Genomic DNA, 12932 nt, shown 5'->3' with positions numbered 1-12932 from the left:
GAAATACATTATATACACAATACCAAATTGTTTCTGTGGTATGAGAAACCAAAAGTGTAAATAGGCACCATAGTATATAATAGATATTGGGAAATGGGGGAAAAAATGTTCAGATGAGAAAAGGAACAAGGGAGCACTGAGGAGGAAAGGAAAGAAGGGACAAAATAAAGAATAGAAGAAAAAGTTGGAACAAAGCTTCACATACCCTAGTTGCTTTTATAATAGTCAAAAATGATTTAAATTATTTTTAAGGGCTATTTAATTGGGAATTTTAAGAACTAATATAACATCTTGAATTGTTTATAGTTCAGGAAAATGTGGAAAGGTATGCAACTGTGAAGTGGGGGGGGTTGTGTTTGTGGTTTGTTTGTTTTTTTTAGTTTGTTTTTTAGTTTTTTTGTAGATTAGTCATCTGTAAGGGCAGCTAAAACTACATAAGCCCAGAGCAATTTCTGTTTTGTCTGTAGCAGAGGGAATGAAGTTTGACATAGCAAGTATATGATCTCCCTAATTTGAAGATATCTTCCTTAGAATCTGTGTTAGCCCTTAATTTTGTTGAAGTCTTTTTCCTCTTGGAAAAAAAATTCCCATATATAATTTATAGTATCTTCTACCACTAAAATGTTTATTCCTTTTTCACTATGGGCAGTTCACTCAAGGCAAAAATATTAAACAGTTGGTTTAGTGTGTTGTATAACTTTGCTGTATATTATCAGGTTAATAATATGCCTTAATTATCACAGGCTGGTCAGGTCTGTAATCTCCCAATAAGTGTACAGTGAAGGCTAAATAAAAAGAGGTGAATGGAATGATTTCAGAGCTCCAGGAGGATCAAAGCCCTCTCACAGAATTTTAGATTCTGTCAGGGCTAAGACCAAGACCTTCTCTGGGTGGTCTATATTTATTGGTTATCAGAAGGGAATGGAGTACTCAAGAAGGGGGAGCTACTCAAGGACTTCTCCAACAAGGCATTAAATTAATCCTTAATAAGGATTAAGTTAATCTGCCCAGCAGTGAGATGTCTCAGACTATAGTCTAATTGATCACACCCAAATTACTTCAGTGGTCACTTCACTGCAAAACTGGGGTTGACTCAGACTAAGGACCTCTTTCTGGCAGGTTGCAGGCATTCCTGCTGAATCTGATCAAGTTTCATTGAGCCTGCATCCTTGGATTAGGAACTCTTGCTGTCCTTCTCCCTGGGTGCGATGGTGGCTTTGGCAAACGAGTTCACTGGCTTTCAATTGTCCTCTGAGTCTGGATTATGCCTGTGGAATCAATTCAGCTACAGCAGTGACAGGCTAATCTGTTGCAATGGAATCTATCAGGGCTAGTTGAGAAAGTTATATAACATAAATCTCTGTTTTGGATCTCCCTTTACTCTAGAGAAAAAATCCTCAGCTACAGTGTAAACATTATAACAACCTAAGCCTTGACCCACAGTTAATGTACACCAAACGCGTTGGTTTTATCTCACCTACTGGCAAAAAACAACATTCAACAGTAGTTTTGTAGAATCTACAGTTTAAAACCCAGTGGGATAGGGGTTTGGGTAAAGCCAAAGAAGTGAGGAGAAGAAAAATAGAACTACAAAGGAAAAAAAAATTTTTTTTTTCTTCTAAGTCCTCTGTTCTGTGGTGTGGAAAACAGAAAATAGAAGGGCAAAATGTCCTATTAATGTTAAGAATATATTGTTGTAGATTTTGAAAGGGATACCAGGGAAGACTATGTACAAGATTGGTGAAGAGGATGGCGAGAAGTTCTGTGCATGAGGTAAGTAGTGGAGAAAACATTTAAGAGTTAATTGAAAAGGTGGAGTGTGGAGAAAAGTTCAATTGAGAATGAAAAAAAAAAAAAAACTCAGAGAAAAGAGATCAGGCAAGGAGACCTGGATAAAAGTAGGAGGGGATATAAATGAACAGGAGAGAGTTCTCTCACCATCTAAAAACTGTATTGAGGGGGGATAAATAAGCATAGGCAAAGCACAAATAGACAGACACATTCATAAAAGAAAATAGAATAGTGTTAAATAATTGGATAAGAGTAAGGGGAGTAATGTATAGAAGGAGGACTACAGTAAAGAGTAAAAACCAAAGAAAAAAAAGAAATTTTTTAAAGTTTAAAAAGTACAATAAGGATTTTAAAATGGGAGAATAATACAGTCAAATTAAGAATAGAAGAAGAAGAAGGAGAAGGGGAAGAGGAAGAAGAAGGAGAAGAAGAAGGGAGGAGGGGAGAAAATTTCAACAGCTTTGGACTCGCACCTCCTTTCCTCGGGTTTGTGTTAAGGAGCAGAACTCCAGGCAGGGCATATCTTTGTTCACATTGGTAGACCAGGGGCAGTCTGTACCCAGAACAGTGCTAGGCATAGAGGTCTGTTATGCCCAAGGACAAGTAACCACTGTGAGCTTCCAGTCCTTTGTAGCTAAGCTACGACTGGCTTTTGACCACCACTGGAGCACAGTCTGAGTGATCTCGGCCCTTCCCTTTCAGAGGAACGCCCCCAGCCTGCTGCTCAATTGCCAGCAGTCTACTGGGACTGGACTGCGCTCTCTCAATCTATTCCGGGGATCTGGCAGTGAAGCGACTGTGGGGAGTCCAGACTCCTTTCCTAAATAAAAGGGTGCTCCCTTCCCTCTTCTGCTCTGCATGACTCTATCCTGGAACCCACTCCACTGTCACTTACCGACTTTTGACTCAAGAATCACTCAAGAAACCACGGTTCATGTTCTCACTGCTGCCTCCAACTGCATAAGATTCTCCCAGTTCAGGTCTCCATTGCTCCATGACTAAGCGTGGAGAATGGGAAGCAACTGCTAATATATATGGCTTCTTTTTTGAAAATGTTTATTTTGTTTTTTGTCATAATGGGGATTGAACCCAAGACCTTCCCACTGAGTTATATCCCCAACCCTTTCTTCTTTTTTCTTTTTCAGACAATGTCTCACTATCTCACCAAGCTGCCTAGGCTAGGCCCTAACTTGTGATCCTCAGCATCCCCAAGTGCTGGGATTACAGGCGTGTGCCACCACACCTGGGAAAAACATTTTAACTAGACTGTGTTAAGGTTGCACAAACTTATACAGGTACACTGAAATCACTGAACTGTATGTTTTAAATGGCTGAATTTGATGGCATGTGGATTTATCTTAATAAAGCTATTTCAGAAAGTGACTCAGAGGAAGTAGAGACACTACAGAGCATGGGGGAAGCTTCAGTCCTTTCCCTTTCATGTGTAGGACAAGCCCTTTCAAATTCCTACTTCAGAGAATTCATCTTGGCAGGCACATTAGTTTTGCCTGATGCCTTTCTCTTTTCACTCTTGTTAAAATAATTTATGACTTTTTTTAATGTAACTTTCCTTTGCTTCAAAGTCATCCTCTTCTTTAGGGTCCCCAGTCTTGACACAGTACTATGTGGATGAACTTTGTGAAATATTTCCTGTTTGGGCCTGCTTAGGCCCAAAATTAGATTTAAAACATAGATAAAATAATACCTGTCACTGATTTAAAAAAAAAAAAAATCAAGCTGGGCATGTGGCACATCTGTAATCCTAGCACTCTGGGAGGCTGAGGCAGAAAGATCACAAGTTTAAGCCCATCCAGAGCAACTAAGCTACTTAGTGAGACTTTGTCTTAAAATTAAAAAATAAATAAGGGACCAGAGATGTAGCTCTGGTGAGGTCCTGCATTCAATCCCCAGTACCTCAAACATATAAAAATATATTTTAGGGGCTGGGGGTTTAGCTCAGCAGCACGGCGCCTGCCTGGCAAGCACAAATTCATGAATTCGATTCCTGGTACTGGAACCACCACCCCCAAATATATATATATATATATTTTTTTTAAATAATATTACAATGAATAGTTAATTTTGTATCTTTATGGACTGTCCCAAGTATTTCTATAAAAGAGAATCCTATAAAAGTCAAATTTTCTGTCAAAAAGAGTAACATCTCATATTTTAAAAATTACTAACAGCATTGACCCCAAAAAGGGCATTTCAATGAGTTATTAACAATAAATGAGGGGCTGGGGATTTAGCTCAGCGGCAAAGCGCCTGCCTGGCAAGCACAAGGTCGTGAGTTTCGTTCCCGGTACCGGAGAAAAAAAAAAAAAAAAAAAAAAAAAAAAAACAATAAATGAGTGCTCTTCCCTTCAGCATGGGAGATTATTAACCTAACTTGTGCCAAATCCAGAGAGAAAAAAGTGTTGCTGACCTGCACGGGCTCAGGAAACCTGATTGCACACATCTCTTTCCGATTCCATGCTCAGTAACGTCAGCATGAAATCAGCCACAGAGGAATATTCACACCACAGAAACTGGCAAATACCACAAAAATGTACACACACACAAACTTCAAACCAATAGGGCAGGAATATAGCTAGAAATTACTTTTTCTTCTTGTTTGTTTTTTGAAGTTAGTGTGTGTGTGTACGCATGCTAAGCTGGAACCCAGGACCTCAAGAGTGCTAGGCAAGCACTCTGCCACTGAGCTACATCCGCAGTCTCCCTTTGCTAATTAAATGTTTTTTTCTGTGATAATTATAGATTCCCATACAATTAAAAGAAATGCAAAGATAAAAAAAAAAAAACTGCAATGTCTCTTTTACAGAGCTTCCTCCATTGGTGGCATTTTGCAAAATCATAACCAGGATATTGACATGAATACTGTCAAGACACAGGATATTTCCACTGCCACAAGGACCTACCTGTTGCCCTTTATAGCCAAACTCCCTTCCTCCCTCTTCCCGACATCCCCTCAGTTAATGCTCATTAAGTGGAATCATGCAGTTTGTAATCTTTTGCAGTTGGTTTTTGTCACATACCCTCAGTGTCTTGGGACTCATTCAAGTTGTTGTGTATATCAATAATTCATTCTTTCGTATTGCTGAGTCATGTGCCATGGTAGATGGCCCACAGCTTGTTTAATCATTCACACGGTGAAGGCCATCTGGGATGCTTTCTTTCCGGATTTTGGCTATTACAAATAAAACTGGTATACACATTCCCATACAGGCTTTTGTGTGTATGAGTCTCACTTTCACAACTGGTCCTGAGGCCATAGCAGGTATTTATGACTTTCCTCTTTTACTTTTTCCTCTACCTTATTAATACCTAACATTAATAGGGTGTTTATTGCATGTCAGACCCTGTTCTAAGTGTTTTACAAGTATCACTTAATTCTCACAATTACCATTTGAGATATGAATTATCACACACAACCCCTTCACAGATGTGGGAACTAAGGATGAAAGAGGTACACAGCCAGCGTGTCTGAGCATTCAGACTTGAACCCAAGGAATCTGGTACCAGAGTTCAACCTCTCAAATACCATATTGTAGAGCCAGGACTTAAGTGGCCAGTTTTTTTCTTTGAGGAATAACCTAAAGCTCTGCTCCTGGAGGCTCTGAACTGTTTGTTGTCTCATTTCTGCTTCCTTCATTTTTGGTTAACTTGAAACACTGGACCTGGTGACATAAGGTATCTGTGAAGATTGCCCTGCCAGGTACCCGCCCCTGCCACTGAGCCTGCTGGAAAGCAAACCAGCTTCATGGATGTCATTCTATTTCTGGCTGAATGTTCACCTCTAAGTTACCACAACAACCAGCTTAATGCCCCCAGGTAACAGCTATCTTGTTTCTGCCAGTTTGCAAAATGGCTTGAAGAGCCGAAAATAGCGAAATGGCAGTCTCAAGTTCCAGTTCAGCAGACTAGTGGAGTCTTGGTGACTCCAGAAAATCTCCTTCAGGTCCACATCTCTAAGCAAGCAGAGCCCTGATGCAGGGGACTGCAGCAAAGATGTTTGAAATGGGCTATTAGGTGTGAAAGTGAGAGGCCCCACTTCCGCCTCTACCTCTTGGCTCCTGGGCCCCTCGTGTATTCTGGCTGAGACAGAAATGATGCTCAGAGCACAAAGTGAATTCTGTGGGCAGCACTTCAACATTGGAAGGTTGTCCCATAACCAGTCTTCCACAGGGCCAGCTGCTTCCCAGAGACAGGTGCACGATGAGACCCATGATTCCATGGGCCTTTGGGGGTGTCTAAAAGCATGGACTCTGGAGGCACACTGTTAAGGTTGGATACATGCCTCACTGCTCACTTAGCTACTGTTAGCTCTGGGCAATTTACAAAAACTGTTCTGTGGCTCACTTTCCTTATCTGTGAAGTGAGGATAATAGCATAGAGAGCATATTGGTACTATGAAGTCAAAAGAGTTCATACTTTCAGAGCCTTTTAGATGCAAGACATGGTGACCAGTTTCTCCCCATACAGGGAGGCCCTTTGTCAAAAGCTGCATCGTATGAGGCACTGTAGTGGTGTCTGAGGCATCCAGGAGCCCCACGGATGGCAGAGCAGGGAGAACAAATCCAAATCTAAAAACACGAAAGTGCTTTCAAGAGAGAACACATTTCTGCTCCCTCCACATTGGGACAGTGCTGACACAGCCACCCTTCTCCTGGTGGAGGCCAGTCTGGCAGCTTCTGTGTGCCAAGTGGACATCCAGCAAAGACCATGTGCAGCCTCTGTTTTTGCCATCATGGCCTCTGTGTTCCTAGAACATACGGTGAGGAAATGGAATGATCCACAAAGCAGATTTGCCTCATCTGGTCAGGAGCAGCTTCCAGAGAGGGGCCTAAAGGGAAGTGGTCAGATATTCTTCTATTCTGGTCTTTCCCACATGAGATCCACTCATAGGCTCTTCCCCAAGCCCCTTTCCCGAGTCCTCCAATTTTGTTTTATCCAAGTCTGTCCACCCAGCCAAATCCCTAGCCCTGCTCACCATCAATGCAGACCCTCAGGCAGCACAGCCAAACTAAGGATATGCTCTAATTGAAAAGTGCACATTGGAGGACTTTTCTTCTCTACTAACTGCCAAGGCCATTTCTCAGAGGGCTATATTTTTTTAAATAAAAAGGTATTAATAAATAATAAATTATCAGTAATTTAACAAAAAAACCACTTGTTTTCTAGATTTGAAGTTAAATATCTTAATCACAAAATTCTCTGTTTGAAATGTCTATTTTCATATTTTATGACTTTTTTTTCAGTGGTGGGATCAAACCCAGGGACTTTGCACATGATAGTCAAGTGCTCTGTCACTGAGCCACACCTCCAACCCTGTTATTTTATAAGGTCTTTTTATGATAATTAAAACATACAATATCAAATTTACCACCTCAACCAATTTTAAGTAAAAGTAGTGTTAAATATATTCACATTACTGTGTGACAAATCTCTAGTTTTTCTTAGAAGGGTTTTATTGTTGCAATTAAAAACAGTAACAGTAAAATAAATAAATAAATAAAAGATTTTAGAAAACAGTTAATAGTGCATGTTACATTCTAGGTGCCTAAGTGCTTTATACATAATGTCATTTAAATTTCAAAACAACCTAATGAGAGTAGATATTTTTATTGTTTTTCTTGTAGAAATGAGAAAACAGGGAAAAGTTAAATACTTTACCCAAATTCACATAGCTGTAACTGGTAGAACCAGAATTCAGACGCAACCACCCTCATTCTAACATTTTTGCTGTTAGTCTCTTAATAATAGGCCATTTGGCAGTGGTGGTGTCTGGTGGAAAGCCAGCTACCTGTAATCCAGGTTGGAATGTTTTTCTTCTCAGTATCTGTTACACGTGACCCCTCCTTGATTCCCTTGTGGTAGACTGACAAGGAGAGGGTACTAGCAGGCTAGGGAGGGTGTAGGGGGAGGGGTGAGCTCCGGATGGCAACTTCCCTTGCCTTCACGGTCTTCTCAGGTCCAGCCTAGTTCTGCCTGAGGATGAAGAGCCCCCTGGCCTAGCTAGATGGATCCAATAATCCTTGGTTCAGGTGGAGGCTTGAGTCATAAGGTCACCTGGTGCTCTGGAAGCTTCCAAGTGGCTATTTCCCAAGAGAACTATAGCTTGAGGAAATGAGCTAGGACTTGACCCACTGCAGGCCACCCTGGGCACTTTTTCTGGGCACTGCCATAGTCCAGTTTGCTAAACACTATTGAATCTACTGGGTCCTGAAGACCTAGCACTTGAACTACAGCCAGGGAATCTTTATTGGTCTTGAATCCCACTCAGAAGACACTGCCCCTGGCTCTCAAGTTCCAGTGCCCAGGGCAGGGTGTGGCTCAGTAGTAGACCACTTACATGTCATGTTCAAGATGCTGGGTCTTCTCCCCAGAACCGGAAAAATAAAAATAAAAAAGTAACCATCTTCCCCTACAACAATGCTACCCATCTACACACTGTGCTCCCCGAATCAGCCAGAGCCCACTCCCCACCCTCCTGCTTCTCTGTGACAGAGTGGTCAGGGGGCAGGTGTACTTGGCTGTGCCCAAGCCAGTCACAAGTTTGGTGACCTCCTACCAAGTACTATGACCTCCTACCAAACACAGAGACCTGTATGTATGGCCCGCCCTCCAAACAGAAACAGAAACAGTAAGACAGAACCTCCTGCCCGCTGGGCTGCTGGGAAGGTTGTATGACCAAGGACATTACAGCAGAACTGACCACCAGATTCAAAACCTGGGCTCAGCTACTCGTTGCCTGTTTGATTTTAAGTGTGTTACTTCCCCTTAGTGAGCTGTAACATCCTTATTTGTGAATTGCACCTAATGAAAATACCCACTTCAATACCAAAGTATAGTACAACAACTCTTGATAATCTCCTACCTCTTTTGTCTGTAACTCACTATTATTTGTCTATTTGTTTTCCTGAGAAACTATTTTGTAGACAATAATATGTAAAATGATAACCATTGATAATTTCCTACCATTTTGTCTGTAATTTGCTAAGTCCCCCCTATTATTATGTTATCCTTCTTTTATTCTTTAAAATAAAAAATAAAAAATAAAAAATAAAAAAAAGAAAATACCCACTTCATAGAGCTGTTTGTAGAGAATAAGGCCAAGCATATAAAGAACTTAAGAGAATTACCTAGTGCTTCTCTAATACCTAGCTGGCTTTTACAGGGGCGAGTGTGGTTCATTTCAGTACCTTTAGAACAGTACCAAAGCCATATTAAGCATTTAATAAAGAGCTGTTTGTATTACCTATTTCTTGCCTATTTGAAGGGTATTTCTACAGGCCTGCATCCTAGAAGGAGAATTCCTCAATCAAGCACTATATACAGTTTAATTTGGATGAATAGTGACCAATTGCCTTTGTTACTAAGACACTCTCATCAGTCCTAAATAAGCGTGCACTTTCCTTATGATCTCACCAAAACTGAATCTTAACCTTTTATCTGTCAGGGCTGGAGATCAAACCCAGGGCCTGGAATATGCTAGCCATCACTCTACAACTAAGCCACATCACCAGCCTCTTAATTCTTAAAATTTGTGCCCATCTAATAGGTAACATTATTGTATTCTCTATTTCAGTGGTTAAATTATGCATCATATCAAGCTTAATATAAAAATTTTAAAGTATATAATTGATATACAATATGAAAAATAAAAATTACTCCATGTAATCCAAGAAGTTACCACTGTTAGTTACATTTGTACAAGAGAAGCTTTATCTCTACAAAGTCTTTTCTCTGAACATACAAATAAACATATCTGTACAATTTAAATAAATTTAATGAATTAAAGCTATAAGGCAGGCGTGGTGGTGTACACCTGCAATCCCAGCATTCTGGGATGCTGACCCATGAGGATCACAAGTTCAAGCCCAGCCTGGGCAACTCAGCAACTTAGTGAGACCCTGTCTGAAAATAAAAAATAAAAGGAGTGGGGATGGAGATCAATGTGAAGGATTTAGTCCCCAGTACTGTGTGTGTAAGTAAATAAATAAATCTATGTAGTTTAGTTAATTTAATATGTATTTTTTGGTTTTCCTCCCAACCAAATTTTTTGGAAATCCCTCCATGTTAGTATGGTATATACAGAACAACACATTATGGTTGCTTGATGTTTCAAATTATGGATGTTCCATAATATGTTTCACTATTTCCTTTTTTTAAAATTAGTGCATGTTTGCAGTGGAGTTGGTCCACGCACACAGCACATCTTAACTCCTTGTTCATCCCCTTTCTCTCCCCTCCATCCTCCTCCCTCCATCTCTTGATCCCCTTCCCATTTGACAAAGATCTGTCTCCCTACTTCCTATTACCTTTTACTTTGCTCTTTATTTATAATTTGGGTTTCTCATAAAAGACAAACCATGCAATGTTTAAGCTTGCATGTGCATCATTTCCTTATTGGTTGTTACCAGATTTCCACTATTACGAACAGTGTTGCAAAAATAATCTTATTCATATGCTTGTACACCTGTCTGTTTCCATAGAATGAATCACAAGAAGTGGATTTTCACTTGAAATGTTACTAAGTGTTGCTCTATTGCTTTCTGAAAATGTTCTCCTTTTTCCTTCTTTCTTTCTTTCTCTCTTTTTACTCTTTCTTTTTCTTTCTTCTTTTCCTTTAGTAGAGAAGATTGAACCCAGGGCCTCACACATGCTAGACAAGTGCTATACCACTAAGATATACCCCCAGTCCAGTGTTCTACAATTTTATACTCTTGCCAATAGAATATGAATAGCCTTTCCCCCACACTCCTTCTAACCTCAACTATTATTAATATTTTTATTTTTGAAAGGTATGCTTATTATTGGTTTAACAACCATTTCTTTAATTGGAAATGAGACTGATTACCTTTTTATGTCTGTTAGCCATTTATATTCCATTTTCATATGCTTGGAGTATTTCTGTGTTGTTTTTACTTTCGGGGGGTACCAGGAATTGAACTCGGGACCTCACTCCTGCCAGAAGGGCTGCATCACTGAGCTACACCCTCAGCCCGTTTTTACATTTTTTAACCGCAGAAACTTATTACTATTTTACAGTTCTGGAAGCCAGAAGTTTCAAACCAACGTGGCCACAGCTGGGCTGTCCCTCCTCTGAAGGTTCTGGGCAAGAACCTTTCCTTGCTGCTTCTTAGCTTTGGCAGTGCTGGTCCATCCTTGGCTCTGAGCTGCCTCCTCTCACCTCTGCTTCATGGTCTGTGGCCTTCTTCCTTGGGTGTTTTCTTCTTCCAACTGATTTGAGATCACTGAATATTAGGAACAGTCATTTCTTTTCAGGTTAAAGCTTTTTACACTCTGCTTTCTGAGCAGTTTTATAATAAGTGGAGAGAGGGAATCTGAGGCTCCTGTATTCTACAGAATTCATTTCCCATGGGGTACTTTTAGTGCCCATGTGACCATGAGGAGATTCTACATTTAGCTACATATGGTGAGAACCAAACAAATCCAGGGTGATCAGTGAGACTCTGTTTCCAGCATCCTCCTGACCCCATGCAGAACTGAGGACAAAATAGCCCTACCTCTCTAGATACCTGCCTTTCTGGAGCACTAGGAGAAAGATCTCTACCTCCTTTGCAGGCAGCCTCTGGGTGCCAAGGGAAAAAAGCAGGGGCCTGAGCTCCCCAGAGAAGGAAAGGATTTGTTTCTGCCTGTCCTAAGCCTTAGTAAAGAAATTATGATTCAGGATATGACTCCAGGGACCAAAGGTCCTTCCCAGGTCCAAATAGAAGAGCTTTTATTTTTCTTTGGCTATTTTATTTACAGTTTTGTAACATGTCCAAAATAGAAGCTTTATTAGGGGTTTTGATGGCTTAAATTGGGCCATTAACAAAGACTGATGTAATTCTTTCTTCCCAGGTGCTGTAACTGACAGGGAGCAAATCCTCTGTAGAAGAGACTACTGCATAAAAACCATTTTATGGTCCTTGTCTCAGCTCTTCTGGAGCCAGGCTTGGCAAGGGAAGAAGGGTGGAGGGAGGGTGCTGTGATGGAAAACTTTTTTTACCTGTGTCCTTGTAACCAAAGTGGCTGCTACCTCTTCTACACTGTATAGTTGGTTTTCACACCCACTTCTTTTCTTCCTGTACATCAGATGTGTAATGAGACAGAATTTCTGTCCTAGTCAGTCCCTCCCTCATTTAAACAGAAAATCAATCTTCAGGGACCTTCCTCTCTCACAGGCAGATTAAAGAGATTTAAGAGATTTATCAAAAGAGACAATAGAAGGGTCTGCATCCTCTTGAACTCTTGATTCAAACTGTTTTTTTGTTTTTTGGAGTTGGATTTTTTTTTTTTTGTCTTTTTGAGACAGGGTCTCACTCTGCAGTTCAGGCTGGCCTTGAGCTGACTTTGTAGCCCAGGCTGGTCTCCAACTTGAAACGATCCTCCTGCCTCAGCCTCCCAAGTGTTGGGATTACAGGTGTGCACCACCATACCCGGCTCTTGATTCAAACTGTAAAACAAAAATGTATGGAACATCAGGGGAAAATGAGCACTGATTTAATATCTAACAATAATAAAGATCATTAATTAGTTTAGGCATGATCGTGGTATTGTGCCTTACAAAGAATTCTTGCAGAGATAATAATAATATCAATGAAAGAAACAATGTCTAGGGTTGGCTTTTTAAAAAGTTTAGGGTGAAGGGAGGCTAAGAGGGATAAAGACAAGCTGCAACAAGATGGGTTATAAAGGTAGGTGATATTACCTAGGCATTCATTATACCATTCTCTCTACTTTTGTGTATTTTGAATTTTCCACAGATGCAGAGAGAGAGAGAGAGAGAAACAAAGAGAAACACAGAGAGAGAAAAAGCACTTCCTTCTCTATACATTTTTGTCTCTAAGAGGTGGAGGTAGGGCTAACGGTGTACCTCAGCTGTACAGCACGTGCTTAGCATGCAGAAGACCTTGGGTTCACCACCACCCCCAAAGAAAAGACAGAGGTAAAATAAGAAGGTAGCAGTTGCTTTTCTTTTCTTTCTCTCTCTCTGTCTCATTTTCTTTCCAGTACTCAGAATTGAACCCAGGGCTTTTGTACTGAGCTATATTCCCAGCCCTTTTTTTAAATTTTTAGTTTAAAACAGGGTCTCACTAAGTTGCTAAATTGCCCAAGCTGGGCTCAAACTT

At 40.5% G+C, this 12932-nt stretch overlaps 1 long non-coding RNA gene across 2 annotated transcripts in view; it reads right to left on the bottom strand.

Moving 5' to 3' along the window:
• Positions 1-12218: 12218 nt before the first annotated feature.
• LOC102003300 overlaps positions 12219-12932 on the bottom strand; it is a 25902-nt gene continuing 25188 nt past the window's right edge. For both annotated transcript variants that reach the window (XR_001232529.1, XR_265119.2), the window contains exon 3: positions 12219-12256. This is a non-coding gene — a long non-coding RNA (uncharacterized LOC102003300). The remainder of the gene's footprint in view (positions 12257-12932) is intronic.

This window comes from Chinchilla lanigera, unplaced genomic scaffold (genome assembly GCF_000276665.1).
Source record: "Chinchilla lanigera isolate Chin_1 unplaced genomic scaffold, ChiLan1.0 scaffold00187, whole genome shotgun sequence".
Classification (NCBI taxonomy): Eukaryota; Metazoa; Chordata; class Mammalia; order Rodentia; family Chinchillidae; genus Chinchilla; species Chinchilla lanigera.
This window is presented reverse-complemented; position numbering and strand designations above follow the sequence as displayed.